The following is a 25683-nucleotide window of genomic DNA, read 5'->3' on the forward strand; positions in this document are numbered from 1 at the left end:
TTGAATCTAAATTAACATCAGTGTTTGTTTGTAAAGCCCTTGTGGCGCAAAGCTAGCGCGTCTGACTTCAGATCAGAAGGCTCCGTGTTCAAATCACGTCAAGGTCAAATCGGGTTTTTTGCAGTCAATGTGTCCTGTGTTCCTTACCTGAAATGTTATTTATAACCAACATTTTTCGAATAATTTTCTGCAAAGAACATTTTTGAAATAATGATTTATAGACGGCCTTTGCACTTGTACTGAATCTATCTAAAATAGCATGACAACTTCCCAAAACACAGACCTTGTGGCGCAACGGTAGCGCGTCTGACTCCAGATCAGAAGGCTGCGTGTTCAAATCACGTCAAGGTCAGCTGTCCTATCAAATGCACGTGTTCATCCACACCACAAGGTGTGAATTATAGTACAGTTGTGCTTTGGCAAATTTAACTGAATGTATAATAAAGCCTTACCCCCCACCACCTAGTCAAATCCAGAAATATCTTCCAACTGCACAAGTCATTGGTTAAGTGTTTAATTCATTTTTAAAGATTATCTTTGCACTTCCATTGCATCTAAATTAACATCAGTACTTTATTTTACAGGCCTTGTTGTGCAATGATAGTGTGTCTGACTCCAGATAAGAAGGCTGCCTGTTCAAATTCAAAGTCGAAGGGGTTTATTGCAGTCAATGTGTCCTGTGTTACTTTCCTGAAATGATGTAATAATGTATCGTTTTAACGTTATTTTCTGCATAGAAGACTTTTGTTTACTGATTGTCTTGCACTTGAACTGCATTCATCTAAGGTAGGATTACAACTTCCAAACACAGACCTTGTGGCACAACTGTAGTGCCTCTGACTCCAGATCAGAAGGCTGCATGCTCATATCACGTCAAGATATTTTTGCCTTCAATGCGTCCAGTTATTTTCCACTGACTCAAATCTTGTCAAGGTATTGTTGAAATCAATGTGTCCTGTGATATTTTTCCAGGATCATCACCAGTTAACTGTTGAAATTTAGTGTGACACGTTAGAGAACGCTCTCCATCAAATCTGAGAATAATCCGCCTTGTTAAAAACGTATTGTTTCAATGTTGATCCCTCTAAATGAAAATTACTGAATGTTTTAACAGACCTTGTGGCGCAATGGTAGCGCGTCTGACTCCAGATCAGAAGGCTGCGTGTTCAAATCGCGTCAAGGTCAAACAGATGTGCTCCATTTCAGTGTTATGTGGTTAGAAGTTGCTACATCATAAATGTTTATAATAATCAGTCATTTTAAAATAATATTCTGCAAAGAACATGTTTGTTCACTTTTGAAATACTGATATATAGATGGCCTTTGCACTTGTACTGAATCTGTCTGAAATAGCATTACAACTACCAAAAACACAGACCTTGTGGCCCAACTGTAGTGCATCTGACTCCAGATCAGAAGGCTGCATGCTCATATCACGTCAAGATATTGGTGCCTTCAATGTGTCCAGTTATTTTCCAGGATGTCACCAGTTCACTGTCGAAATTTTGGGTTACATGTTAGAGAACGCTCTCTATCAAATCTGAAAATATCTGCCATGTGACGAACTCATTGATTCAATGTTGAATCCATCTAAATTAATATCACTGAATGTTTTAACAGACCTTGTGGCGCAATGGTAGCGCGTCTGACTCCAGATCAGAAGGCTGCGTGTTCAAATCACGTCAAGGTCAGCTGTGCTTTCAAAATGCACATGTCCATTCACAGCATCAGGTATGACTTATAGAACTAATGAGCTTTGGGAAATTTATGGAGATGCATAATAGAGTCTTCTCCACCAATACTCAATCTATACGTCAACTCTGGAAATATCTTCAAACTGAAGAACGCAATGTTTTATTGATGATATTTTCATTTGCATTGAATCTAAATTAACATCAGTGTTTGTTTGTAAAAACCTTGTGGCGCAAAGCTAGCGCGTCTGACTCCAGATCAGAAGGCTGCGTGTTCAAATCACGTCAAGGTCAAATCGGGTTTTTTGCAGTCAATGTGTCCTGTGTTCCTTACCTGAAACGTTATTTATAATCAATCATTTTTCAAATAATTTTCTGCAAAGAACATTTTTGAAATAATGATTTATAGACGGCCTTTGCACTTGTACTGAATCTATCTAAAATAGCATGACAACTTCCCAAAACACAGACCTTGTGGCGCAACGGTAGCGCGTCTGACTCCAGATCAGAAGGCTGCGTGTTCAAATCACGTCAAGGTCAGCTGTCCTATCAAATGCACGTGTTCATCCACACCACAAGGTGTGAATTATAGTACAGTTGTGCTTTGGCAAATTTAACTGAATGTATAATAAAGCCTTACCCACCACCACCTAGTCAAATCCAGAAATATCTTCCAACAGCACAACACATTGGTTAAGTGTTTAATTCATTTTTAAAGATTATCTTTGCACTTCCATTGCATCTAAATTAACATCAGTACTTTATTTTACAGGCCTTGTTGTGCAATGATAGTGTGTCTGACTCCAGATAAGAAGGCTGCCTGTTCAAATTCAAAGTCGAAGGGGTTTATTGCAGTCAATGTGTCCTGTGTTACTTTCCTGAAATGATGTAATAATGTATCGTTTTAACGTTATTTTCTGCATAGAAGACTTTTGTTTACTGATTGTCTTGCACTTGAACTGCATTCATCTAAGGTAGGATTACAACTTCCAAACACAGACCTTGTGGCACAACTGTAGTGCCTCTGACTCCAGATCAGAAGGCTGCATGCTCATATCACGTCAAGATATTTTTGCCTTCAATGCGTCCAGTTATTTTCCACTGACTCAAATCATGTCAAGGTATTGTTGAAATCAATGTGTCCTGTGATATTTTTCCAGGATCATCACCAGTTAACTGTTGAAATTTAGTGTGACACGTTAGAGAACGCTCTCCATCAAATCTGAGAATAATCCGCCTTGTTAAAAACGTATTGTTTCAATGTTGATCCCTCTAAATGAAAATTACTGAATGTTTTAACAGACCTTGTGGCGCAATGGTAGCGCGTCTGACTCCAGATCAGAAGGCTGCGTGTTCAAATCGCGTCAAGGTCAAACAGATGTGCTCCATTTCAGTGTTATGTGGTTAGAAGTTGCTACATCATAAATGTTTATAATAATCAGTCATTTTAAAATAATATTCTGCAAAGAACATGTTTGTTCACTTTTGAAATACTGATATATAGATGGCCTTTGCACTTGTACTGAATCTGTCTGAAATAGCATTACAACTACCAAAAACACAGACCTTGTGGCCCAACTGTAGTGCATCTGACTCCAGATCAGAAGGCTGCATGCTCATATCACGTCAAGATATTGGTGCCTTCAATGTGTCCAGTTATTTTCCAGGATGTCACCAGTTCACTGTCGAAATTTTGGGTTACAAGTTAGAGAACGCTCTCTATCAAATCTGAAAATATCTGCCATGTGACGAACTCATTGATTCAATGTTGAATCCATCTAAATTAATATCACTGAATGTTTTAACAGACCTTGTGGCGCAATGGTAGCGCGTCTGACTCCAGATCAGAAGGCTGCGTGTTCAAATCACGTCAAGGTCAGGTGTGCTTTCTAAATGCACATGTCCATTCACAGCATCAGGTACGACTTATAGAACTAATGAGCTTTGGGAAATTCATGGAGATGCATAGTAGAGTCTTCTCCACCAATACTCAATCTATACGTCAACTCTGGAAATATCTTCAAACTGAAGAACTCAATGTTTTATTGATGAAATTTTTATTTGCATTGAATCTAAATTAACATCAGTGTTTGTTTGTAAAGACCTTGAGGCGCAAAGCTAGCGCGTCTGACTCCAGATCAGAAGGCTCCGTGTTCAAATCACGTCAAGGTCAAATCGGGTTTTTTGTAGTCAATGTGTCCTGTGTTGCTTACCTGAAATGTTATTTATAATCAATCATTTTTCAAATAATTTTCTGCAAAGAACATTTTTGAAATAATGATTTATAGACGGCCTTTGCACTTGTACTGAATCTATCTAAAATAGCATGACAACTTCCCAAAACACAGACCTTGTGGCGCAACGGTAGCGCGTCTGACTCCAGATCAGAAGGCTGCGTGTTCAAATCACGTCAAGGTCAGCTGTCCTATCAAATGCACGTGTTCATCCACACCACAAGGTGTGAATTATAGTACAGTTGTGCTTTGGCAAATTTAACTGAATGTATAATAAAGCCTTACCCACCACCACCTAGTCAAATCCAGAAATATCTTCCAACAGCACAACACATTGGTTAAGTGTTTAATTCATTTTTAAAGATTATCTTTGCACTTCCATTGCATCTAAATTAACATCAGTACTTTATTTTACAGGCCTTGTTGTGCAATGATAGTGTGTCTGACTCCAGATAAGATGGCTGCCTGTTCAAATTCAAAGTCGAAGGGGTTTATTGCAGTCAATGTGTCCTGTGTTACTTTCCTGAAATGATGTAATAATGTATCGTTTTAACGTTATTTTCTGCATAAAAGACTTTTGTTTACTGATTGTCTTGCACTTGAACTGCATTCATCTAAGGTAGGATTACAACTTCCAAACACAGACCTTGTGGCACAACTGTAGTGCCTCTGACTCCAGATCAGAAGGCTGCATGCTCATATCACGTCAAGATATTTTTGCCTTCAATGCGTCCAGTTATTTTCCACTGACTCAAATCATGTCAAGGTATTGTTGAAATCAATGTGTCCTGCGATATTTTTCCAGGATCATCACCAGTTAACTGTTGAAATTTAGTGTGACACGTTAGAGAACGCTCTCCATCAAATCTGAGAATAATCCGCCTTGTTAAAAACGTATTGTTTCAATGTTGATCCCTCTAAATGAAAATTACTGAATGTTTTAACAGACCTTGTGGCGCAATGGTAGCGCGTCTGACTCCAGATCAGAAGGCTGCGTGTTCAAATCGCGTCAAGGTCAAACAGATGTGCTCCATTTCAGTGTTATGTGGTTAGAAGTTGCTACATCATAAATGTTTATAATAATCAGTCATTTTAAAATAATATTCTGCAAAGAACATGTTTGTTCACTTTTGAAATACTGATATATAGATGGCCTTTGCACTTGTACTGAATCTGTCTGAAATAGCATTACAACTACCAAAAACACAGACCTTGTGGCCCAACTGTAGTGCATCTGACTCCAGATCAGAAGGCTGCATGCTCATATCACGTCAAGATATTGGTGCCTTCAATGTGTCCAGTTATTTTCCAGGATGTCACCAGTTCACTGTCGAAATTTTGGGTTACATGTTAGAGAACGCTCTCTATCAAATCTGAAAATATCTGCCATGTGACGAACTCATTGATTCAATGTTGAATCCATCTAAATTAATATCACTGAATGTTTTAACAGACCTTGTGGCGCAATGGTAGCGCGTCTGACTCCAGATCAGAAGGCTGCGTGTTCAAATCACGTCAAGGTCAGGTGTGCTTTCTAAATGCACATGTCCATTCACAGCATCAGGTACGACTTATAGAACTAATGAGCTTTGGGAAATTCATGGAGATGCATAGTAGAGTCTTCTCCACCAATACTCAATCTATACGTCAACTCTGGAAATATCTTCAAACTGAAGAACTCAATGTTTTATTGATGATATTTTTATTTGCATTGAATCTAAATTAACATCAGTGTTTGTTTGTAAAGACCTTGTGGCGCAAAGCTAGCGCGTCTGACTCCAGATCAGAAGGCTCCATGTTCAAATCACGTCAAGGTCAAATCGGTTTTTTTGCAGTCAATGTGTCCTGTGTTCCTTACCTGAAACGTTACTTATAATCAATCATTTTTCAAATAATTTTCTGCAAAGAACATTTTTGAAATAATGATTTATAGACGGCCTTTGCACTTGTACTGAATCTATCTAAAATAGCATGACAACTTCCCAAAACAGAGACCTTGTGGCGCAACGGTAGCGCGTCTGACTCCAGATCAGAAGGCTGCGTGTTCAAATCACGTCAAGGTCAGCTGTCCTATCAAATGCACGTGTTCATCCACACCACAAGGTGTGAATTATAGTACAGTTGTGCTTTGGCAAATTTAACTGAATGTATAATAAAGCCTTACCCACCACCACCTAGTCAAATCCAGAAATATCTTCCAACTGCACAACTCATTGGTTAAGTGTTTAATTCATTTTTAAAGATTATCTTTGCACTTCCATTGCATCTAAATTAACATCAGTACTTTATTTTACAGGCCTTGTTGTGCAATGATAGTGTGTCTGAGTCTAGATCAGAAGGCTGCCTGTTGAAATTCAAAGTCGAAGGGGTTTATTGCAGTCAATGTGTCCTGTGTTACTTTCCTGAAATGATGTAATAATGTATCGTTTTAACGTTATTTTCTGCATAGAAGACTTTTGTTTACTGATTGTCTTGCACTTGAACTGCATTCATCTAAGGTAGGATTACAACTTCCAAACACAGACCTTGTGGCACAACTGTAGTGCCTCTGACTCCAGATCAGAAGGCTGCATGCTCATATCACGTCAAGATATTTTTGCCTTCAATGCGTCCAGTTATTTTCCACTGACTCAAATCATGTCAAGGTACTGTTGAAATCAATGTGTCCTGTGATATTTTTCCAGGATCATCACCAGTTAACTGTTGAAATTTAGTGTGACACGTTAGAGAACGCTCTCCATCAAATCTGAGAATAATCCGCCTTGTTAAAAACGTATTGTTTCAATGTTGATCCCTCTAAATGAAAATTACTGAATGTTTTAACAGACCTTGTGGCGCAATGGTAGCGCGTCTGACTCCAGATCAGAAGGCTGCGTGTTCAAATAGCGTCAAGGTCAAACAGATGTGCTCCATTTCAGTGTTATGTGGTTAGAAGTTGCTACATCATAAATGTTTATAATAATCAGTCATTTTAAAATAATATTCTGCAAAGAACATGTTTGTTCACTTTTGAAATACTGATATATAGATGGCCTTTGCACTTGTACTGAATCTGTCTGAAATAGCATCACAACTACCAAAAACACAGACCTTGTGGCCCAACTGTAGTGCATCTGACTCCAGATCAGAAGGCTGCATGCTCATATCACATCAAGATATTGGTGCCTTCAATGTGTCCAGTTATTTTCCAGGATGTCACCAGTTCACTGTCGAAATTTTGGGTTACATGTTAGAGAACGCTCTCTATCAAATCTGAAAATATCTGCCATGTGACGAACTCATTGATTCAATGTTGAATCCATCTAAATTAATATCACTGAATGTTTTAACAGACCTTGTGGCGCAATGGTAGCGCGTCTGACTCCAGATCAGAAGGCTGCGTGTTCAAATCACGTCAAGGTCAGGTGTGCTTTCAAAATGCACATGTCCATTCACAGCATCAGGTACGACTTATAGAACTAATCAGCTTTGGGAAATTTATGGAGTTGCATAATAGAGTCTTCTCCACCAATACTCAATCTATACGTCAACTCTGGAAATATCTTCAAACTGAAGAACTCAATGTTTTATTGATGATATTTTTATTTGCATTGAATCTAAATTAACATCAGTGTTTGTTTGTAAAGACCTTGTGGCGCAAAGCTAGCGCGTCTGACTCCAGATCAGAAGGCTGCGTGTTCAAATCACTTCAAGGTCAGCTGTCCTATCAAATGCACGTGTTCATCCACACCACAAGGTGTGAATTATAGTACAGTTGTGCTTTGGCAAATTTAACTGAATGTATAATAAAGCCTTACCCACCACCACCTAGTCAAATCCAGAAATATCTTCCAACTGCACAACTCATTGGTTAAGTGTTTAATTCATTTTTAAAGATTATCTTTGCACTTCCATTGCATCTAAATTAACATCAGTACTTTATTTTACAGGCCTTGTTGTGCAATGATAGTGTGTCTGACTCCAGATCAGAAGGCTGCCTGTTCAAATTCAAAGTCGAAGGGGTTTATTGCAGTCAATGTGTCCTGTGTTACTTTCCTGAAATGATGTAATAATGTATCGTTTTACTAGATTTTCTGCATAGAAGACTTTTGTTTACTGATTGTCTTGCACTTGAACTGCATTCATCTAAGGTAGGATTACAACTTCCAAACACAGACCTTGTGGCACAACTGTAGTGCCTCTGACTCCAGATCAGAAGGCTGCATGCTCATATCACGTCAAGATATTTTTGCCTTCAATGCGTCCAGTTATTTTCCACTGACTCAAATCATGTCAAGGTATTGTTGAAATCAATGTGTCCTGTGATATTTTTCCAGGATCATCACCAGTTAACTGTTGAAATTTAGTGTGACACGTTAGAGAACGCTCTCCATCAAATCTGAGAATAATCCGCCTTGTTAAAAACGTATTGTTTCAATGTTGATCCCTCTAAATGAAAATTACTGAATTTTTTAACAGACCTTGTGGCGCAATGGTAGCGCGTCTGACTCCAGATCAGAAGGCTGCGTGTTCAAATCGCGTCAAGGTCAAACAGATGTCCTCCATTTCAGTGTTATGTGGTTAGAAGTTTCTACATCATAAATGTTCATAATAATCAGTCATTTTAAAATAATATTCTGCAAAGAACATGTTTGTTCACTTTTGAAATACTGATATATAGATGGCCTTTGCACTTGTACTGAATCTGTCTGAAAAAGCATTACAACTACCAAAAACACAGACCTTGTGGCCCAACTGTAGTGCATCTGACTCCAGATCAGAAGGCTGCATGCTCATATCACATCAAGATATTGGTGCCTTCAATGTGTCCAGTTATTTTCCAGGATGTCACCAGTTCACTGTCGAAATTTTGGGTTACATGTTAGAGAACGCTCTCTATCAAATCTGAAAATATCTGCCATGTGACGAACTCATTGATTCAATGTTGAATCCATCTAAATTAATATCACTGAATGTTTTAACAGACCTTGTGGCGCAATGGTAGCGCGTCTGACTCCAGATCAGAAGGCTGCGTGTTCAAATCACGTCAAGGTCAGCTGTGCTTTCAAAATGCACATGTCCATTCACAGCATCAGGTACGACTTATAGAACTAATGAGCTTTGGGAAATTTATGGAGTTGCATAATAGAGTCTTCTCCACCAATACTCAATCTATACGTCAACTCTGGAAATATCTTCAAACTGAAGAACTCAATGTTTTATTGATGATATTTTTATTTGCATTGAATCTAAATTAACATCAGTGTTTGTTTGTAAAGACCTTGTGGCGCAAAGCTAGCGCGTCTGACTTCAGATCAGAAGGCTCCGTGTTCAAATCACGTCAAGGTCAAATCGGGTTTTTTGCAGTCAATGTGTCCTGTGTTCCTTACCTGAAATGTTATTTATAACCAACATTTTTCGAATAATTTTCTGCAAAGAACATTTTTGAAATAATGATTTATAGACGGCCTTTGCACTTGTACTGAATCTATCTAAAATAGCATGACAACTTCCCAAAACACAGACCTTGTGGCGCAACGGTAGCGCGTCTGACTCCAGATCAGAAGGCTGCGTGTTCAAATCACGTCAAGGTCAGCTGTCCTATCAAATGCACGTGTTCATCCACACCACAAGGTGTGAATTATAGTACAGTTGTGCTTTGGCAAATTTAACTGAATGTATAATAAAGCCTTACCCCCCACCACCTAGTCAAATCCAGAAATATCTTCCAACTGCACAAGTCATTGGTTAAGTGTTTAATTCATTTTTAAAGATTATCTTTGCACTTCCATTGCATCTAAATTAACATCAGTACTTTATTTTACAGGCCTTGTTGTGCAATGATAGTGTGTCTGACTCCAGATAAGAAGGCTGCCTGTTCAAATTCAAAGTCGAAGGGGTTTATTGCAGTCAATGTGTCCTGTGTTACTTTCCTGAAATGATGTAATAATGTATCGTTTTAACGTTATTTTCTGCATAGAAGACTTTTGTTTACTGATTGTCTTGCACTTGAACTGCATTCATCTAAGGTAGGATTACAACTTCCAAACACAGACCTTGTGGCACAACTGTAGTGCCTCTGACTCCAGATCAGAAGGCTGCATGCTCATATCACGTCAAGATATTTTTGCCTTCAATGCGTCCAGTTATTTTCCACTGACTCAAATCATGTCAAGGTATTGTTGAAATCAATGTGTCCTGTGATATTTTTCCAGGATCATCACCAGTTAACTGTTGAAATTTAGTGTGACACGTTAGAGAACGCTCTCCATCAAATCTGAGAATAATCCGCCTTGTTAAAAACGTATTGTTTCAATGTTGATCCCTCTAAATGAAAATTACTGAATGTTTTAACAGACCTTGTGGCTTAATGGTAGCGCGTCTGACTCCAGATCAGAAGGCTGCGTGTTCAAATCGCGTCAAGGTCAAACAGATGTGCTCCATTTCAGTGTTATGTGGTTAGAAGTTGCTACATCATAAATGTTTATAATAATCAGTCATTTTAAAATAATATTCTGCAAAGAACATGTTTGTTCACTTTTGAAATACTGATATATAGATGGCCTTTGCACTTGTACTGAATCTGTCTGAAATAGCATTACAACTACCAAAAACACAGACCTTGTGGCCCAACTGTAGTGCATCTGACTCCAGATCAGAAGGCTGCATGCTCATATCACGTCAAGATATTGGTGCCTTCAATGTGTCCAGTTATTTTCCAGGATGTCACCAGTTCACTGTCGAAATTTTGGGTTACATGTTAGAGAACGCTCTCTATCAAATCTGAAAATATCTGCCATGTGACGAACTCATTGATTCAATGTTGAATCCATCTAAATTAATATCACTGAATGTTTTAACAGACCTTGTGGCGCAATGGTAGCGCGTCTGACTCCAGATCAGAAGGCTGCGTGTTCAAATCACGTCAAGGTCAGCTGTGCTTTCAAAATGCACATGTCCATTCACAGCATCAGGTATGACTTATAGAACTAATGAGCTTTGGGAAATTTATGGAGATGCATAATAGAGTCTTCTCCACCAATACTCAATCTATACGTCAACTCTGGAAATATCTTCAAACTGAAGAACGCAATGTTTTATTGATGATATTTTCATTTGCATTGAATCTAAATTAACATCAGTGTTTGTTTGTAAAGACCTTGTGGCGCAAAGCTAGCGCGTCTGACTCCAGATCAGAAGGCTGCGTGTTCAAATCACGTCAAGGTCAAATCGGGTTTTTTGCAGTCAATGTGTCCTGTGTTCCTTACCTGAAACGTTATTTATAATCAATCATTTTTCAAATAATTTTCTGCAAAGAACATTTTTGAAATAATGATTTATAGACGGCCTTTGCACTTGTACTGAATCTATCTAAAATAGCATGACAACTTCCCAAAACACAGACCTTGTGGCGCAACGGTAGCGCGTCTGACTCCAGATCAGAAGGCTGCGTGTTCAAATCACGTCAAGGTCAGCTGTCCTATCAAATGCACGTGTTCATCCACACCACAAGGTGTGAATTATAGTACAGTTGTGCTTTGGCAAATTTAACTGAATGTATAATAAAGCCTTACCCACCACCACCTAGTCAAATCCAGAAATATCTTCCAACAGCACAACACATTGGTTAAGTGTTTAATTCATTTTTAAAGATTATCTTTGCACTTCCATTGCATCTAAATTAACATCAGTACTTTATTTTACAGGCCTTGTTGTGCAATGATAGTGTGTCTGACTCCAGATAAGAAGGCTGCCTGTTCAAATTCAAAGTCGAAGGGGTTTATTGCAGTCAATGTGTCCTGTGTTACTTTCCTGAAATGATGTAATAATGTATCGTTTTAACGTTATTTTCTGCATAGAAGACTTTTGTTTACTGATTGTCTTGCACTTGAACTGCATTCATCTAAGGTAGGATTACAACTTCCAAACACAGACCTTGTGGCACAACTGTAGTGCCTCTGACTCCAGATCAGAAGGCTGCATGCTCATATCACGTCAAGATATTTTTGCCTTCAATGCGTCCAGTTATTTTCCACTGACTCAAATCATGTCAAGGTATTGTTGAAATCAATGTGTCCTGTGATATTTTTCCAGGATCATCACCAGTTAACTGTTGAAATTTAGTGTGACACGTTAGAGAACGCTCTCCATCAAATCTGAGAATAATCCGCCTTGTTAAAAACGTATTGTTTCAATGTTGATCCCTCTAAATGAAAATTACTGAATGTTTTAACAGACCTTGTGGCGCAATGGTAGCGCGTCTGACTCCAGATCAGAAGGCTGCGTGTTCAAATCGCGTCAAGGTCAAACAGATGTGCTCCATTTCAGTGTTATGTGGTTAGAAGTTGCTACATCATAAATGTTTATAATAATCAGTCATTTTAAAATAATATTCTGCAAAGAACATGTTTGTTCACTTTTGAAATACTGATATATAGATGGCCTTTGCACTTGTACTGAATCTGTCTGAAATAGCATTACAACTACCAAAAACACAGACCTTGTGGCCCAACTGTAGTGCATCTGACTCCAGATCAGAAGGCTGCATGCTCATATCACGTCAAGATATTGGTGCCTTCAATGTGTCCAGTTATTTTCCAGGATGTCACCAGTTCACTGTCGAAATTTTGGGTTACAAGTTAGAGAACGCTCTCTATCAAATCTGAAAATATCTGCCATGTGACGAACTCATTGATTCAATGTTGAATCCATCTAAATTAATATCACTGAATGTTTTAACAGACCTTGTGGCGCAATGGTAGCGCGTCTGACTCCAGATCAGAAGGCTGCGTGTTCAAATCACGTCAAGGTCAGGTGTGCTTTCTAAATGCACATGTCCATTCACAGCATCAGGTACGACTTATAGAACTAATGAGCTTTGGGAAATTCATGGAGATGCATAGTAGAGTCTTCTCCACCAATACTCAATCTATACGTCAACTCTGGAAATATCTTCAAACTGAAGAACGCAATGTTTTATTGATGATATTTTTATTTGCATTGAATCTAAATTAACATCAGTGTTTGTTTGTAAAGACCTTGAGGCGCAAAGCTAGCGCGTCTGACTCCAGATCAGAAGGCTCCGTGTTCAAATCACGTCAAGGTCAAATCGGGTTTTTTGTAGTCAATGTGTCCTGTGTTGCTTACCTGAAATGTTATTTATAATCAATCATTTTTCAAATAATTTTCTGCAAAGAACATTTTTGAAATAATGATTTATAGACGGCCTTTGCACTTGTACTGAATCTATCTAAAATAGCATGACAACTTCCCAAAACAGAGACCTTGTGGCGCAACGGTAGCGCGTCTGACTCCAGATCAGAAGGCTGCGTGTTCAAATCACGTCAAGGTCAGCTGTCCTATCAAATGCACGTGTTCATCCACACCACAAGGTGTGAATTATAGTACAGTTGTGCTTTGGCAAATTTAACTGAATGTATAATAAAGCCTTACCCACCACCACCTAGTCAAATCCAGAAATATCTTCCAACTGCACAACTCATTGGTTAAGTGTTTAATTCATTTTTAAAGATTATCTTTGCACTTCCATTGCATCTAAATTAACATCAGTACTTTATTTTACAGGCCTTGTTGTGCAATGATAGTGTGTCTGACTCCAGATCAGAAGGCTGCCTGTTGAAATTCAAAGTCGAAGGGGTTTATTGCAGTCAATGTGTCCTGTGTTACTTTCCTGAAATGATGTAATAATGTATCGTTTTAACGTTATTTTCTGCATAGAAGACTTTTGTTTACTGATTGTCTTGCACTTGAACTGCATTCATCTAAGGTAGGATTACAACTTCCAAACACAGACCTTGTGGCACAACTGTAGTGCCTCTGACTCCAGATCAGAAGGCTGCATGCTCATATCACGTCAAGATATTTTTGCCTTCAATGCGTCCAGTTATTTTCCACTGACTCAAATCATGTCAAGGTACTGTTGAAATCAATGTGTCCTGTGATATTTTTCCAGGATCATCACCAGTTAACTGTTGAAATTTAGTGTGACACGTTAGAGAACGCTCTCCATCAAATCTGAGAATAATCCGCCTTGTTAAAAACGTATTGTTTCAATGTTGATCCCTCTAAATGAAAATTACTGAATGTTTTAACAGACCTTGTGGCGCAATGGTAGCGCGTCTGACTCCAGATCAGAAGGCTGCGTGTTCAAATAGCGTCAAGGTCAAACAGATGTGCTCCATTTCAGTGTTATGTGGTTAGAAGTTGCTACATCATAAATGTTTATAATAATCAGTCATTTTAAAATAATATTCTGCAAAGAACATGTTTGTTCACTTTTGAAATACTGATATATAGATGGCCTTTGCACTTGTACTGAATCTGTCTGAAATAGCATCACAACTACCAAAAACACAGACCTTGTGGCCCAACTGTAGTGCATCTGACTCCAGATCAGAAGGCTGCATGCTCATATCACATCAAGATATTGGTGCCTTCAATGTGTCCAGTTATTTTCCAGGATGTCACCAGTTCACTGTCGAAATTTTGGGTTACATGTTAGAGAACGCTCTCTATCAAATCTGAAAATATCTGCCATGTGACGAACTCATTGATTCAATGTTGAATCCATCTAAATTAATATCACTGAATGTTTTAACAGACCTTGTGGCGCAATGGTAGCGCGTCTGACTCCAGATCAGAAGGCTGCGTGTTCAAATCACGTCAAGGTCAGGTGTGCTTTCAAAATGCACATGTCCATTCACAGCATCAGGTACGACTTATAGAACTAATGAGCTTTGGGAAATTTATGGAGTTGCATAATAGAGTCTTCTCCACCAATACTCAATCTATACGTCAACTCTGGAAATATCTTCAAACTGAAGAACTCAATGTTTTATTGATGATATTTTTATTTGCATTGAATCTAAATTAACATCAGTGTTTGTTTGTAAAGACCTTGTGGCGCAAAGCTAGCGCGTCTGACTCCAGATCAGAAGGCTGCGTGTTCAAATCACTTCAAGGTCAGCTGTCCTATCAAATGCACGTGTTCATCCACACCACAAGGTGTGAATTATAGTACAGTTGTGCTTTGGCAAATTTAACTGAATGTATAATAAAGCCTTACCCACCACCACCTAGTCAAATCCAGAAATATCTTCCAACTGCACAACTCATTGGTTAAGTGTTTAATTCATTTTTAAAGATTATCTTTGCACTTCCATTGCATCTAAATTAACATCAGTACTTTATTTTACAGGCCTTGTTGTGCAATGATAGTGTGTCTGACTCCAGATCAGAAGGCTGCCTGTTCAAATTCAAAGTCGAAGGGGTTTATTGCAGTCAATGTGTCCTGTGTTACTTTCCTGAAATGATGTAATAATGTATCGTTTTACTAGATTTTCTGCATAGAAGACTTTTGTTTACTGATTGTCTTGCACTTGAACTGCATTCATCTAAGGTAGGATTACAACTTCCAAACACAGACCTTGTGGCACAACTGTAGTGCCTCTGACTCCAGATCAGAAGGCTGCATGCTCATATCACGTCAAGATATTTTTGCCTTCAATGCGTCCAGTTATTTTCCACTGACTCAAATCATGTCAAGGTATTGTTGAAATCAATGTGTCCTGTGATATTTTTCCAGGATCATCACCAGTTAACTGTTGAAATTTAGTGTGACACGTTAGAGAACGCTCTCCATCAAATCTGAGAATAATCCGCCTTGTTAAAAACGTATTGTTTCAATGTTGATCCCTCTAAATGAAAATTACTGAATTTTTTAACAGACCTTGTGGCGCAATGGTAGCGCGTCTGACTCCAGATCAGAAGGCTGCGTGTTCAAATCACGTCAAGGTCAAACAGATGTCCTCCATTTCAGTGTTATGTGGTTAGAAGTTTCTACATCATAAATGTTCATAATAATCAGTCATTTTAAAATAATATTCTGCAAAGAACATGTTTGTTCACTTTTGAAATACTGATATATAGATGGCCTTTGCACTTGTACTGAATCTGTCTGAAATAGCATTACAACTACCAAAAACACAGACCTTGTGGCCCAACTGTAGTGCATCTGACTCCAGATCAGAAGGCTGCATGCTCATATCACATCAAGATATTGGTGCCTTCAATGTGTCCAGTTATTTTCCAGGATGTCACCAGTTCACTGTCGAAATTTTGGGTTACATGTTAGAGAACGCTCTCTATCAAATCTGAAAATATCTGCCATGTGACGAACTCATTGATTCAATGTTGAATCCATCTAAATTAATATCACTGAATGTTTTAACAGACCTTGTGGCGCAATGGTAGCGCGTCTGACTCCAGATCAGAAGGCTGCGTGTTCAAATCACGTCAAGGTCAGCTGTGCTTTCAAAATGCACATGTCCATTCACAGCATCAGGTACGACTTATAGAACTAATGAGCTTTGGGAAATTTATGGAGTTGCATAATAGAGTCTTCTCCACCAATACTCAATCTATACGTCAACTCTGGAAATATCTTCAAACTGAAGAACTCAATGTTTTATTGATGATATTTTTATTTGCATTGAATCTAAATTAACATCAGTGTTTGTTTGTAAAGACCTTGTGGCGCAAAGCTAGCGCGTCTGACTCCAGATCAGAAGGCTCCATGTTCAAATCACGTCAAGGTCAAATCGGGTTTTTTGCAGTCAATGTGTCCTGTGTTCCTTACCTGAAACGTTATTTATAATCAATCATTTTTCAAATAATTTTCTGCAAAGAACATTTTTGAAATAATGATTTATAGACGGCCTTTGCACTTGTACTGAATCTATCTAAAATAGCATGACAACTTCCCAAAACACAGACCTTGTGGCGCAACGGTAGGGTGTCTGACTCCAGATCAGAAGGCTGCGTGTTCAAATCACGTCAAGGTCAGCTGTCCTATCAAATGCACGTGTTCATCCACACCACAAGGTGTGAATTATAGTGGAGTTGTGATTTGGCAAATTTAACTGAATGTATAATAAAGCCTTACCCACCACCACCTAGTCAAATCCAGAAATATCTTCCAACTGTACAACTCATTGGTTAAGTGTTTAATTCATTTTTAAAGATTATCTTTGCACTTCCATTGCATCTAAATTAACATCAGTACTTTATTTTACAGGCCTTGTTGTGCAATGATAGTGTGTCTGACTCCAGATCAGAAGGCTGCCTGTTCAAATTCAAAGTCGAAGGGGTTTATTGCAGTTAATGTATCCTGTGTTACTTTCCTGAAATGATGTAATAATGTATCGTTTTAACGTTATTTTCTGCATAGAAGACTTTTGTTTACTGATTGTCTTGCACTTGAACTGCATTCATCTAAGGTAGGATTACAACTTCCAAACACAGACCTTGTGGCACAACTGTAGTGCCTCTGACTCCAGATCAGAAGGCTGCATGCTCATATCACGTCAAGATATTTTTGCCTTCAATGCGTCCAGTTATTTTCCACTGACTCAAATCATGTCAAGGTATTGTTGAAATCAATGTGTCCTGTGATATTTTTCCAGGATCATCACCAGTTAACTGTTGAAATTTAGTGTGACACGTTAGAGAACGCTCTCCATCAAATCTGAGAATAATCCGCCTTGTTAAAAACGTATTGTTTCAATGTTGATCCCTCTAAATGAAAATTACTGAATGTTTTAAAAGACCTTGTGGCGCAATGGTAGCGCGTCTGACTCCAGATCAGAAGGCTGCGTGTTCAAATCACGTCAAGGTCAGCTGTGCTTTCAAAATGCACATGTCCATTCACAGCATCAGGTACGACTTATAGAACTGATGAGCTTTGGGAAATTTATGGAGTTGCATAATAGAGTCTTCTCCACCAATACTCAATCTATACGTCAACTCTGGAAATATCTTCAAACTGAAGAACTCAATGTTTTATTGATGATATTTTTATTTGCATTGAATCTAAATTAACATCAGTGTTTGTTTGTAAAGACCTTGTAGCGCAAAGCTAGCGCGTCTGACTCCAGATCAGAAGGCTGCGTGTTCAAATCACGTCAAGGTCAGCTGTCCTATCAAATGCACGTGTTCATCCACACCACAAGGTGTGAATTATAGTGGAGTTGTGATTTGGCAAATTTAACTGAATGTATAATAAAGCCTTACCCACCACCACCTAGTCAAATCCAGAAATATCTTCCAACTGTACAACTCATTGGTTAAGTGTTTAATTCATTTTTAAAGATTATCTTTGCACTTCCATTGCATCTAAATTAACATCAGTACTTTATTTTACAGGCCTTGTTGTGCAATGATAGTGTGTCTGACTCCAGATCAGAAGGCTGCCTGTTCAAATTCAAAGTCGAAGGGGTTTATTGCAGTTAATGTATCCTGTGTTACTTTCCTGAAATGATGTAATAATGTATCGTTTTAACGTTATTTTCTGCATAGAAGACTTTTGTTTACTGATTGTCTTGCACTTGAACTGCATTCATCTAAGGTAGGATTACAACTTCCAAACACAGACCTTGTGGCACAACTGTAGTGCCTCTGACTCCAGATCAGAAGGCTGCATGCTCATATCACGTCAAGATATTTTTGCCTTCAATGCGTCCAGTTATTTTCCACTGACTCAAATCATGTCAAGGTATTGTTGAAATCAATGTGTCCTGTGATATTTTTCCAGGATCATCACCAGTTAACTGTTGAAATTTAGTGTGACACGTTAGAGAACGCTCTCCATCAAATCTGAGAATAATCCGCCTTGTTAAAAACGTATTGTTTCAATGTTGATCCCTCTAAATGAAAATTACTGAATGTTTTAACAGACCTTGTGGCGCAACGGTAGCGCGTCTGACTCCAGATCAGAAGGCTGCGTGTTCAAATCGCGTCAAGGTCAAACAGATGTGCTCCATTTCAGTGTTATGTGGTTAGAAGTTGCTACATCATAAATTTTTATAATAATCAATCATTTTAAAATAATATTCTGCAAAGAACATGTTTGATCACTTTTGAAATACTGATATAGATGGCCTTTGCACTTGTACTGAATCTGTCTGAAATAGCATTACAACTACCAAAAACACAGACCTTGTGGCCCAACTGTAGTGCATCTGACTCCAGATCAGAAGGCTGCATGCTCATATCACGTCAAGATATTGGTGCCTTCAATGTGTCCAGTTATTTTCCAGGAAGTCACCAGTTCACTGTCGAAATTTTGGGTTACATGTTAGAGAACGCTCTCTATCAAATCTGAAAATATCTGCCATGTGACGAACTCATTGATTCAATGTTGAATCCATCTAAATTAATATCACTGAATGTTTTAACAGACCTTGTGGCGCAATGGTAGCGCGTCTGACTCCAGATCAGAAGGCTGCGTGTTCAAATCACGTCAAGGTCAGCTGTGCTTTCAAAATGCACATGTCCATTCACAGCATCAGGTACGACTTATAGAACTAATGAGCTTTGGGAAATTTATGGAGATGCATAATAGAGTCTTCTCCACCAATACTCAATCTATACGTCAACTCTGGAAATATCTTCAAACTGAAAAACTCAATGTTTTATTGATGATATTTTTATTTGCATTGAATCTAAATTAACATCAGTGTTTGTTTGTAAAGACCTTGTGGCGCAAAGCTAGCGCGTCTGACTCCAGATCAGAAGGCTCCATGTTCAAATCACGTCAAGGTCAAATCGGGTTTTTTGCAGTCAATGTGTCCTGTGTTCCTTACCTGAAACGTTATTTATAATCAAATCATTTTTCAAATAATTTTCTGCAAAGAACATTTTTGAAATAATGATTTATAGACGGCCTTTGCACTTGTACTGAATCTATCTAAAATAGCATGACAACTTCCCAAAACACAGACCTTGTGGCGCAACGGTAGCGCGTCTGACTCCAGATCAGAAGGCTGCGTGTTCAAATCACGTCAAGGTCAGCTGTCCTATCAAATGCACGTGTTCATCCACACCACAAGGTGTGAATTATAGTACAGTTGTGCTTTGGCAAATTTAACTGAATGTATAATAAAGCCTTACCCACCACCACCTAGTCAAATCCAGAAATATCTTCCAACTGCACAACTCATTGGTTAAGTGTTTAATTCATTTTTAAAGATTATCTTTGCACTTCCATCGCATCTAAATTAACATCAGTACTTTATTTTACAGACCTTGTTGTGCAACTATAGTGTGTCTGACTCCAGATCAGAAGGCTGCCTGTTCAAATTCAAAGTCGAAGGGGTTTATTGCAGTCAATGTGTCCTGTGTTACTTTCCTGAAATGTTATTTATAATCAATAATTTTTCAAATAATTTTCTGCAAACAACATTTTCGAAGAACTGATTTATAGACGGCCTTTGCACCTGTACTCAATCTGTCTAAAATAGCATGACAACTTCCAAAAACACAGACCTTTTGGCGCAACGGTAGCGCGTCTGACTCCAGATCAGAAGGCTGCGTGTTCAAATCACGTCAAGGTCAGCTGTCCTATCAAATGCACGTGTTCAACCACACCACAAGGTGTGAATTATAGTACAGTTGTGCTTTGGCAAATTTAACTGAATGTATAATAAAGCCTTACCCACCACCACCTAGTCAAATCCAGAAATATCTTCCAACTGCACAACTCATTGGTTAAGTGTTTAATTCATTTTTAAAGATTATCTTTGCACTTCCATCGCATCTAAATTAACATCAGTACTTTATTTTACAGACCTTGTTGTGCAACTATAGTGTGTCTGACTCCAGATCAGAAGGCTGCCTGTTCAAATTCAAAGTCGAAGGGGTTTATTGCAGTCAATGTGTCCTGTGTTACTTTCCTGAAATGATGTAATAATGTATCGTTTTAACGTTATTTTCTGCATAGAAGACTTTTGTTTACTGATTGTCTTGCACTTGAACTGCATTCATCTAAGGTAGGATTACAACTTCCAAACACAGACCTTGTGGCACAACTGTAGTGCCTCTGACTCCAGATCAGAAGGCTGCATGCTCATATCACGTCAAGATATTTTTGCCTTCAATGCGTCCAGTTATTTTCCACTGACTCAAATCATGTCAAGGTATTGTTGAAATCAATGTGTCCTGTGATATTTTTCCAGGATCATCACCAGTTAACTGTTGAAATTTAGTGTGACACGTTAGAGAACGCTCTCCATCAAATCTGAGAATAATCCGCCTTGTTAAAAACGTATTGTTTCAATGTTGATCCCTCTAAATGAAAATTACTGAATGTTTTAAAAGACCTTGTGGCGCAATGGTAGCGCGTCTGACTCCAGATCAGAAGGCTGCGTGTTCAAATCGCGTCAAGGTCAAACAGATGTGCTCCATTTCAGTGTTATGTGGTTAGAAGTTGCTACATCATAAATGTTTATAATAATCAGTCATTTTAAAATAATATTCTGCAAAGAACATGTTTGTTCACTTTTGAAATACTGATATATAGATGGCCTTTGCACTTGTACTGAATCTGTCTGAAATAGCATTACAACTACCAAAAACACAGACCTTGTGGCCCAACTGTAGTGCATCTGACTCCAGATCAGAAGGCTGCATGCTCATATCACGTCAAGATATTGGTGCCTTCAATGTGTCCAGTTATTTTCCAGGATGTCACCAGTTCACTGTCAAAATTTTGGGTTACATGTTAGAGAACGCTCTCTATCAAATCTGAAAATATCTGCCATGTGACGAACTCATTGATTCAATGTTGAATCCATCTAAATTAATATCACTGAATGTTTTAACAGACCTTGTGGCGCAATGGTAGCGCGTCTGACTCCAGATCAGAAGGCTGCGTGTTCAAATCACGTCAAGGTCAGCTGTGCTTTCAAAATGCACATGTCCATTCACAGCATCAGGTACGACTTATAGAACTAATGAGCTTTGGGAAATTTATGGAGATGCATAATAGAGTCTTCTCCACCAATACTCAATCTATACGTCAACTCTGGAAATATCTTCAAACTGAAGAACTCAATGTTTTATTGATGATATTTTTATTTGCATTGAATCTAAATTAACATCAGTGTTTGTTTGTAAAGACCTTGTGGCGCAAAGCTAGCGCGTCTGACTCCAGATCAGAAGGCTCCATGTTCAAATCACGTCAAGGTCAAATCGGGTTTTTTGCAGTCAATGTGTCCTGTGTTCCTTACCTGAAACGTTATTTATAATCAATCATTTTTCAAATAATTTTCTGCAAAGAACATTTTTGAAATAATGATTTATAGACGGCCTTTGCACTTGTACTGAATCTATCTAAAATAGCATGACAACTTCCCAAAACACAGACCTTGTGGCGCAACGGTAGCGCGTCTGACTCCAGATCAGAAGGCTGCGTGTTCAAATCACGTCAAGGTCAGCTGTCCTATCAAATGCACGTGTTCATCCACACCACAAGGTGTGAATTATAGTACAGTTGTGCTTTGGCAAACTGAATGTATAATAAAGCCTTACCCACCACCACCTAGTCAAATCCAGAAATATCTTCCAACTGCACAACTCATTGGTTAAGTGTTTAATTCATTTTTAAAGATTATCTTTGCACTTCCATCGCATCTAAATTAACATCAGTACTTTATTTTACAGACCTTGTTGTGCAACTATAGTGTGTCTGACTCCAGATCAGAAGGCTGCCTGTTCAAATTCAAAGTCGAAGGGGTTTATTGCAGTCAATGTGTCCTGTGTTACTTTCCTGAAATGTTATTTATAATCAATAATTTTTCAAATAATTTTCTGCAAACAACATTTTCGAAGAACTGATTTATAGACGGCCTTTGCACCTGTACTCAATCTGTCTAAAATAGCATGACAACTTCCAAAAACACAGACCTTGTGGCGCAACGGTAGCGCGTCTGACTCCAGATCAGAAGGCTGCGTGTTCAAATCACGTCAAGGTCAGCTGTCCTATCAAATGCATGTGTTCAACCACACCACAAGGTGTGAATTATAGTACAGTTGTGCTTTGGCAAATTTAAATGAATGTATAATAAAGCCTTACCCACCACCACCTTGTCAAATCCAGAAATATCTTCCAACTGCACAACTCATTGGTTAAGTGTTTAATTCATTTTTAAAGATTATCTTTGCACTTCCATCGCATCTAAATTAACATCAGTACTTTATTTTACAGACCTTGTTGTGCAACTATAGTGTGTCTGACTCCAGATCAGAAGGCTGCCTGTTCAAATTCAAAGTCGAAGGGGTTTATTGCAGTCAATGTGTCCTGTGTTACTTTCCTGAAATGTTATTTATAATCAATAATTTTTCAAATAATTTTCTGCAAACAACATTTTCGAAGAACTGATTTATAGACGGCATTTACACCTGTACTCAATCTGTCTAAAATAGCATGACAACTTCCAAAAACACAGACCTTGTGGCGCAACGGTAGCGCGTCTGACTCCAGATCAGAAGGCTGCGTGTTCAAATCATGTCAAGGTCAGCTGTCCTATCAAATGCAAGAGTTCATCCACACCACAAGGTGTGAATTATAGTACAGTTGTGCTTTGGCAAATTTAACTGAATGTGTAATAAAGCCTTACCCACCACCACCTTGTCAAATCCAGAAATATCTTCCAACTGCACAACTCATTGGTTAAGTGTTTAATTCATTTTTAAAGATTATCTTTGCACTTCCATTGCATCTAAATTAACATCAGTACTTTATTTTACAGGCCTTGTTGTGCAATGATAGTGTGTCTGACTCCAGATCAGAAGGCTGCCTGTTCAAATTCAAAGTCGAAGGGGTTTATTGCAGTCAATGTGTCCTGTGTTACTTTCCTGAAATGATGTAATAATGTATCGTTTTAACGTTATTTTCTGCATAGAAGACTTTTGTTTACTGATTGTCTTGCACTTGAACTGCATTCATCTAAGGTAGGATTACAACTTCCAAACACAGACCTTGTGGCACAACTGTAGTGCCTCTGACTCCAGATCAGAAGGCTGCATGCTCATATCACGTCAAGATATTTTTGCCTTCAATGCGTCCAGTTATTTTCCACTGACTCAAATCATGTCAAGGTATTGTTGAAATCAATGTGTCCTGTGATATTTTTCCAGGATCATCACCAGTTAACTGTTGAAATTTAGTGTGACACGTTAGAGAACGCTCTCCATCAAATCTGAGAATAATCCGCCTTGTTAAAAACGTATTGTTTCAATGTTGATCCCTCTAAATGAAAATTACTGAATTTTTTAACAGACCTTGTGGCGCAATGGTAGCGAGTCTGACTCCAGATCAGAAGGCTGCGTGTTCAAATCGCGTCAAGGTCAAACAGATGTGCTCCATTTCAGTGTTATGTGGTTAGAAGTTGCTACATCATAAATGTTTATAATAATCAGTCATTTTAAAATAATATTCTGCAAAGAACATGTTTGTTCACTTTTGAAATACTGATATATAGATGGCCTTTGCACTTGTACTGAATCTGTCTGAAATAGCATTACAACTACCAAAAACACAGACCTTGTGGCCCAACTGTAGTGCATCTGACTCCAGATCAGAAGGCTGCATGCTCATATCACGTCAAGATATTGGTGCCTTCAATGTGTCCAGTTATTTTCCAGGATGTCACCAGTTCACTGTCAAAATTTTGGGTTACATGTTAGAGAACGCTCTCTATCAAATCTGAAAATATCTGCCATGTGACGAACTCATTGATTCAATGTTGAATCCATCTAAATTAATATCACTGAATGTTTTAACAGACCTTGTGGCGCAATGGTAGCGCGTCTGACTCCAGATCAGAAGGCTGCGTGTTCAAATCACGTCAAGGTCAGCTGTGCTTTCAAAATGCACATGTCCATTCACAGCATCAGGTACGACTTATAGAACTAATGAGCTTTGGGAAATTTATGGAGATGCATAATAGAGTCTTCTCCACCAATACTCAATCTATACGTCAACTCTGGAAATATCTTCAAACTGAAGAACTCAATGTTTTATTGATGATATTTTTATTTGCATTGCATCTAAATTAACATCAGTATTTGTTTGTAAAGACCTTGTGGCGCAAAGCTAGCGTCTGACTCCAGATCAGAAGGCTCCATGTTCAAATCACGTCAAGGTCAAATCGGGTTTTTTGCAGTCAATGTGTCCTGTGTTCCTTACCTGAAACGTTATTTATAATCAATCATTTTTCAAATAATTTTCTGCAAAGAACATTTTTCAAATAATGATTTATAGACGGCCTTTGCACTTGTACTGAATCTGTCTAAAATAGCATGACAACTTCCAAAAACACAGACCTTGTGGCGCAACGGTAGCGCGTCTGACTCCAGATCAGAAGGCTGCGTGTTCAAATCACGTTAAGGTCAGCTGTCCTATCAAATGCACATGTTCGTCCACACCACAAGGTGTGAATTATAGTACAGTTGTGCTTTGGCAAATTTAACTGAATGTATAATAAAGCCTTACCCACCACCACCTTGTCAAATCCAGAAATATCTTCTAACTGCACAACTCATTGGTTAAGTGTTTAATTCATTTTTAAAGATCATCTTTGCACTTCCATTGCATCTAAATTAACATCAGTACTTTATTTTACAGACCTTGTTGTGCAATGATAATGTGTCTGACTCCAGATCAGAAGGCTGCGTGTTCAAATCACGTCAAGGTCAGCTGTCCTATCAAATGCACGTGTTCATCCACACCACAAGGTGTGAATTATAGTACAGTTGTGCTTTGGCGATGCGCTTGTACTACATCTGTCTTAAGTAACATGACAGTTTCCAATGAATGTTTGCTGCAGTAATGATGAGTTTCTTTTTGACTCTTGCTGGTGTCATACTGCAAATTTCCCCATTGTGGGACTAACTAGGGATTATCTTATTTTACTTTGCTT

The 25683-nt window shown here is 38.4% G+C and overlaps 42 non-coding genes across 42 annotated transcripts; all 42 read left to right on the top strand.

Annotated features, from left to right (window-relative positions):
- Positions 1-280: 280 nt before the first annotated feature.
- Positions 281-352, top strand: trnaw-cca (transfer RNA tryptophan (anticodon CCA)). Its single transcript has one exon. It is a non-coding gene; the product is annotated as a tRNA-Trp (tRNA).
- Positions 353-1113: 761 nt separating this feature from the next.
- trnaw-cca (transfer RNA tryptophan (anticodon CCA)) lies at positions 1114-1185 on the top strand. The gene has a single exon. It is a non-coding gene; the product is annotated as a tRNA-Trp (tRNA).
- Positions 1186-1619: 434 nt separating this feature from the next.
- trnaw-cca (transfer RNA tryptophan (anticodon CCA)) lies at positions 1620-1691 on the top strand. The gene has a single exon. It is a non-coding gene; the product is annotated as a tRNA-Trp (tRNA).
- Positions 1692-1913: 222 nt separating this feature from the next.
- Positions 1914-1985, top strand: trnaw-cca (transfer RNA tryptophan (anticodon CCA)). The gene has a single exon. It is a non-coding gene; the product is annotated as a tRNA-Trp (tRNA).
- A 174-nt stretch (positions 1986-2159) lies between these two features.
- Positions 2160-2231, top strand: trnaw-cca (transfer RNA tryptophan (anticodon CCA)). The gene has a single exon. It is a non-coding gene; the product is annotated as a tRNA-Trp (tRNA).
- A 761-nt stretch (positions 2232-2992) lies between these two features.
- trnaw-cca (transfer RNA tryptophan (anticodon CCA)) lies at positions 2993-3064 on the top strand. The gene has a single exon. It is a non-coding gene; the product is annotated as a tRNA-Trp (tRNA).
- Positions 3065-3498: 434 nt separating this feature from the next.
- On the top strand, positions 3499-3570 carry trnaw-cca (transfer RNA tryptophan (anticodon CCA)). The gene has a single exon. It is a non-coding gene; the product is annotated as a tRNA-Trp (tRNA).
- A 468-nt stretch (positions 3571-4038) lies between these two features.
- Positions 4039-4110, top strand: trnaw-cca (transfer RNA tryptophan (anticodon CCA)). Its single transcript has one exon. It is a non-coding gene; the product is annotated as a tRNA-Trp (tRNA).
- Positions 4111-4871: 761 nt separating this feature from the next.
- trnaw-cca (transfer RNA tryptophan (anticodon CCA)) lies at positions 4872-4943 on the top strand. Its single transcript has one exon. It is a non-coding gene; the product is annotated as a tRNA-Trp (tRNA).
- Positions 4944-5377: 434 nt separating this feature from the next.
- trnaw-cca (transfer RNA tryptophan (anticodon CCA)) lies at positions 5378-5449 on the top strand. The gene has a single exon. It is a non-coding gene; the product is annotated as a tRNA-Trp (tRNA).
- A 468-nt stretch (positions 5450-5917) lies between these two features.
- Positions 5918-5989, top strand: trnaw-cca (transfer RNA tryptophan (anticodon CCA)). Its single transcript has one exon. It is a non-coding gene; the product is annotated as a tRNA-Trp (tRNA).
- Positions 5990-6750: 761 nt separating this feature from the next.
- Positions 6751-6822, top strand: trnaw-cca (transfer RNA tryptophan (anticodon CCA)). The gene has a single exon. It is a non-coding gene; the product is annotated as a tRNA-Trp (tRNA).
- A 434-nt stretch (positions 6823-7256) lies between these two features.
- On the top strand, positions 7257-7328 carry trnaw-cca (transfer RNA tryptophan (anticodon CCA)). The gene has a single exon. It is a non-coding gene; the product is annotated as a tRNA-Trp (tRNA).
- A 1054-nt stretch (positions 7329-8382) lies between these two features.
- Positions 8383-8454, top strand: trnaw-cca (transfer RNA tryptophan (anticodon CCA)). Its single transcript has one exon. It is a non-coding gene; the product is annotated as a tRNA-Trp (tRNA).
- A 434-nt stretch (positions 8455-8888) lies between these two features.
- trnaw-cca (transfer RNA tryptophan (anticodon CCA)) lies at positions 8889-8960 on the top strand. Its single transcript has one exon. It is a non-coding gene; the product is annotated as a tRNA-Trp (tRNA).
- A 467-nt stretch (positions 8961-9427) lies between these two features.
- Positions 9428-9499, top strand: trnaw-cca (transfer RNA tryptophan (anticodon CCA)). Its single transcript has one exon. It is a non-coding gene; the product is annotated as a tRNA-Trp (tRNA).
- Positions 9500-10260: 761 nt separating this feature from the next.
- On the top strand, positions 10261-10332 carry trnaw-cca (transfer RNA tryptophan (anticodon CCA)). Its single transcript has one exon. It is a non-coding gene; the product is annotated as a tRNA-Trp (tRNA).
- Positions 10333-10766: 434 nt separating this feature from the next.
- Positions 10767-10838, top strand: trnaw-cca (transfer RNA tryptophan (anticodon CCA)). The gene has a single exon. It is a non-coding gene; the product is annotated as a tRNA-Trp (tRNA).
- A 222-nt stretch (positions 10839-11060) lies between these two features.
- trnaw-cca (transfer RNA tryptophan (anticodon CCA)) lies at positions 11061-11132 on the top strand. Its single transcript has one exon. It is a non-coding gene; the product is annotated as a tRNA-Trp (tRNA).
- A 174-nt stretch (positions 11133-11306) lies between these two features.
- On the top strand, positions 11307-11378 carry trnaw-cca (transfer RNA tryptophan (anticodon CCA)). Its single transcript has one exon. It is a non-coding gene; the product is annotated as a tRNA-Trp (tRNA).
- A 761-nt stretch (positions 11379-12139) lies between these two features.
- On the top strand, positions 12140-12211 carry trnaw-cca (transfer RNA tryptophan (anticodon CCA)). The gene has a single exon. It is a non-coding gene; the product is annotated as a tRNA-Trp (tRNA).
- A 434-nt stretch (positions 12212-12645) lies between these two features.
- Positions 12646-12717, top strand: trnaw-cca (transfer RNA tryptophan (anticodon CCA)). Its single transcript has one exon. It is a non-coding gene; the product is annotated as a tRNA-Trp (tRNA).
- A 468-nt stretch (positions 12718-13185) lies between these two features.
- trnaw-cca (transfer RNA tryptophan (anticodon CCA)) lies at positions 13186-13257 on the top strand. Its single transcript has one exon. It is a non-coding gene; the product is annotated as a tRNA-Trp (tRNA).
- A 761-nt stretch (positions 13258-14018) lies between these two features.
- trnaw-cca (transfer RNA tryptophan (anticodon CCA)) lies at positions 14019-14090 on the top strand. Its single transcript has one exon. It is a non-coding gene; the product is annotated as a tRNA-Trp (tRNA).
- A 434-nt stretch (positions 14091-14524) lies between these two features.
- On the top strand, positions 14525-14596 carry trnaw-cca (transfer RNA tryptophan (anticodon CCA)). The gene has a single exon. It is a non-coding gene; the product is annotated as a tRNA-Trp (tRNA).
- A 1054-nt stretch (positions 14597-15650) lies between these two features.
- Positions 15651-15722, top strand: trnaw-cca (transfer RNA tryptophan (anticodon CCA)). Its single transcript has one exon. It is a non-coding gene; the product is annotated as a tRNA-Trp (tRNA).
- A 434-nt stretch (positions 15723-16156) lies between these two features.
- On the top strand, positions 16157-16228 carry trnaw-cca (transfer RNA tryptophan (anticodon CCA)). Its single transcript has one exon. It is a non-coding gene; the product is annotated as a tRNA-Trp (tRNA).
- Positions 16229-16696: 468 nt separating this feature from the next.
- On the top strand, positions 16697-16768 carry trnaw-cca (transfer RNA tryptophan (anticodon CCA)). The gene has a single exon. It is a non-coding gene; the product is annotated as a tRNA-Trp (tRNA).
- A 761-nt stretch (positions 16769-17529) lies between these two features.
- trnaw-cca (transfer RNA tryptophan (anticodon CCA)) lies at positions 17530-17601 on the top strand. The gene has a single exon. It is a non-coding gene; the product is annotated as a tRNA-Trp (tRNA).
- A 222-nt stretch (positions 17602-17823) lies between these two features.
- Positions 17824-17895, top strand: trnaw-cca (transfer RNA tryptophan (anticodon CCA)). The gene has a single exon. It is a non-coding gene; the product is annotated as a tRNA-Trp (tRNA).
- Positions 17896-18656: 761 nt separating this feature from the next.
- trnaw-cca (transfer RNA tryptophan (anticodon CCA)) lies at positions 18657-18728 on the top strand. The gene has a single exon. It is a non-coding gene; the product is annotated as a tRNA-Trp (tRNA).
- A 432-nt stretch (positions 18729-19160) lies between these two features.
- On the top strand, positions 19161-19232 carry trnaw-cca (transfer RNA tryptophan (anticodon CCA)). The gene has a single exon. It is a non-coding gene; the product is annotated as a tRNA-Trp (tRNA).
- Positions 19233-19701: 469 nt separating this feature from the next.
- trnaw-cca (transfer RNA tryptophan (anticodon CCA)) lies at positions 19702-19773 on the top strand. The gene has a single exon. It is a non-coding gene; the product is annotated as a tRNA-Trp (tRNA).
- A 472-nt stretch (positions 19774-20245) lies between these two features.
- Positions 20246-20317, top strand: trnaw-cca (transfer RNA tryptophan (anticodon CCA)). The gene has a single exon. It is a non-coding gene; the product is annotated as a tRNA-Trp (tRNA).
- A 761-nt stretch (positions 20318-21078) lies between these two features.
- trnaw-cca (transfer RNA tryptophan (anticodon CCA)) lies at positions 21079-21150 on the top strand. Its single transcript has one exon. It is a non-coding gene; the product is annotated as a tRNA-Trp (tRNA).
- A 434-nt stretch (positions 21151-21584) lies between these two features.
- Positions 21585-21656, top strand: trnaw-cca (transfer RNA tryptophan (anticodon CCA)). Its single transcript has one exon. It is a non-coding gene; the product is annotated as a tRNA-Trp (tRNA).
- A 468-nt stretch (positions 21657-22124) lies between these two features.
- Positions 22125-22196, top strand: trnaw-cca (transfer RNA tryptophan (anticodon CCA)). Its single transcript has one exon. It is a non-coding gene; the product is annotated as a tRNA-Trp (tRNA).
- A 467-nt stretch (positions 22197-22663) lies between these two features.
- Positions 22664-22735, top strand: trnaw-cca (transfer RNA tryptophan (anticodon CCA)). The gene has a single exon. It is a non-coding gene; the product is annotated as a tRNA-Trp (tRNA).
- A 472-nt stretch (positions 22736-23207) lies between these two features.
- On the top strand, positions 23208-23279 carry trnaw-cca (transfer RNA tryptophan (anticodon CCA)). The gene has a single exon. It is a non-coding gene; the product is annotated as a tRNA-Trp (tRNA).
- Positions 23280-24040: 761 nt separating this feature from the next.
- Positions 24041-24112, top strand: trnaw-cca (transfer RNA tryptophan (anticodon CCA)). Its single transcript has one exon. It is a non-coding gene; the product is annotated as a tRNA-Trp (tRNA).
- A 434-nt stretch (positions 24113-24546) lies between these two features.
- trnaw-cca (transfer RNA tryptophan (anticodon CCA)) lies at positions 24547-24618 on the top strand. Its single transcript has one exon. It is a non-coding gene; the product is annotated as a tRNA-Trp (tRNA).
- Positions 24619-25084: 466 nt separating this feature from the next.
- On the top strand, positions 25085-25156 carry trnaw-cca (transfer RNA tryptophan (anticodon CCA)). The gene has a single exon. It is a non-coding gene; the product is annotated as a tRNA-Trp (tRNA).
- The last annotated feature ends 527 nt before the right edge of the window (positions 25157-25683 follow it).

The sequence above is a fragment of the Pleuronectes platessa genome, chromosome 8 (genome assembly GCF_947347685.1).
Source record: "Pleuronectes platessa chromosome 8, fPlePla1.1, whole genome shotgun sequence".
Lineage (NCBI taxonomy): Eukaryota > Metazoa > Chordata > Actinopteri > Pleuronectiformes > Pleuronectidae > Pleuronectes > Pleuronectes platessa.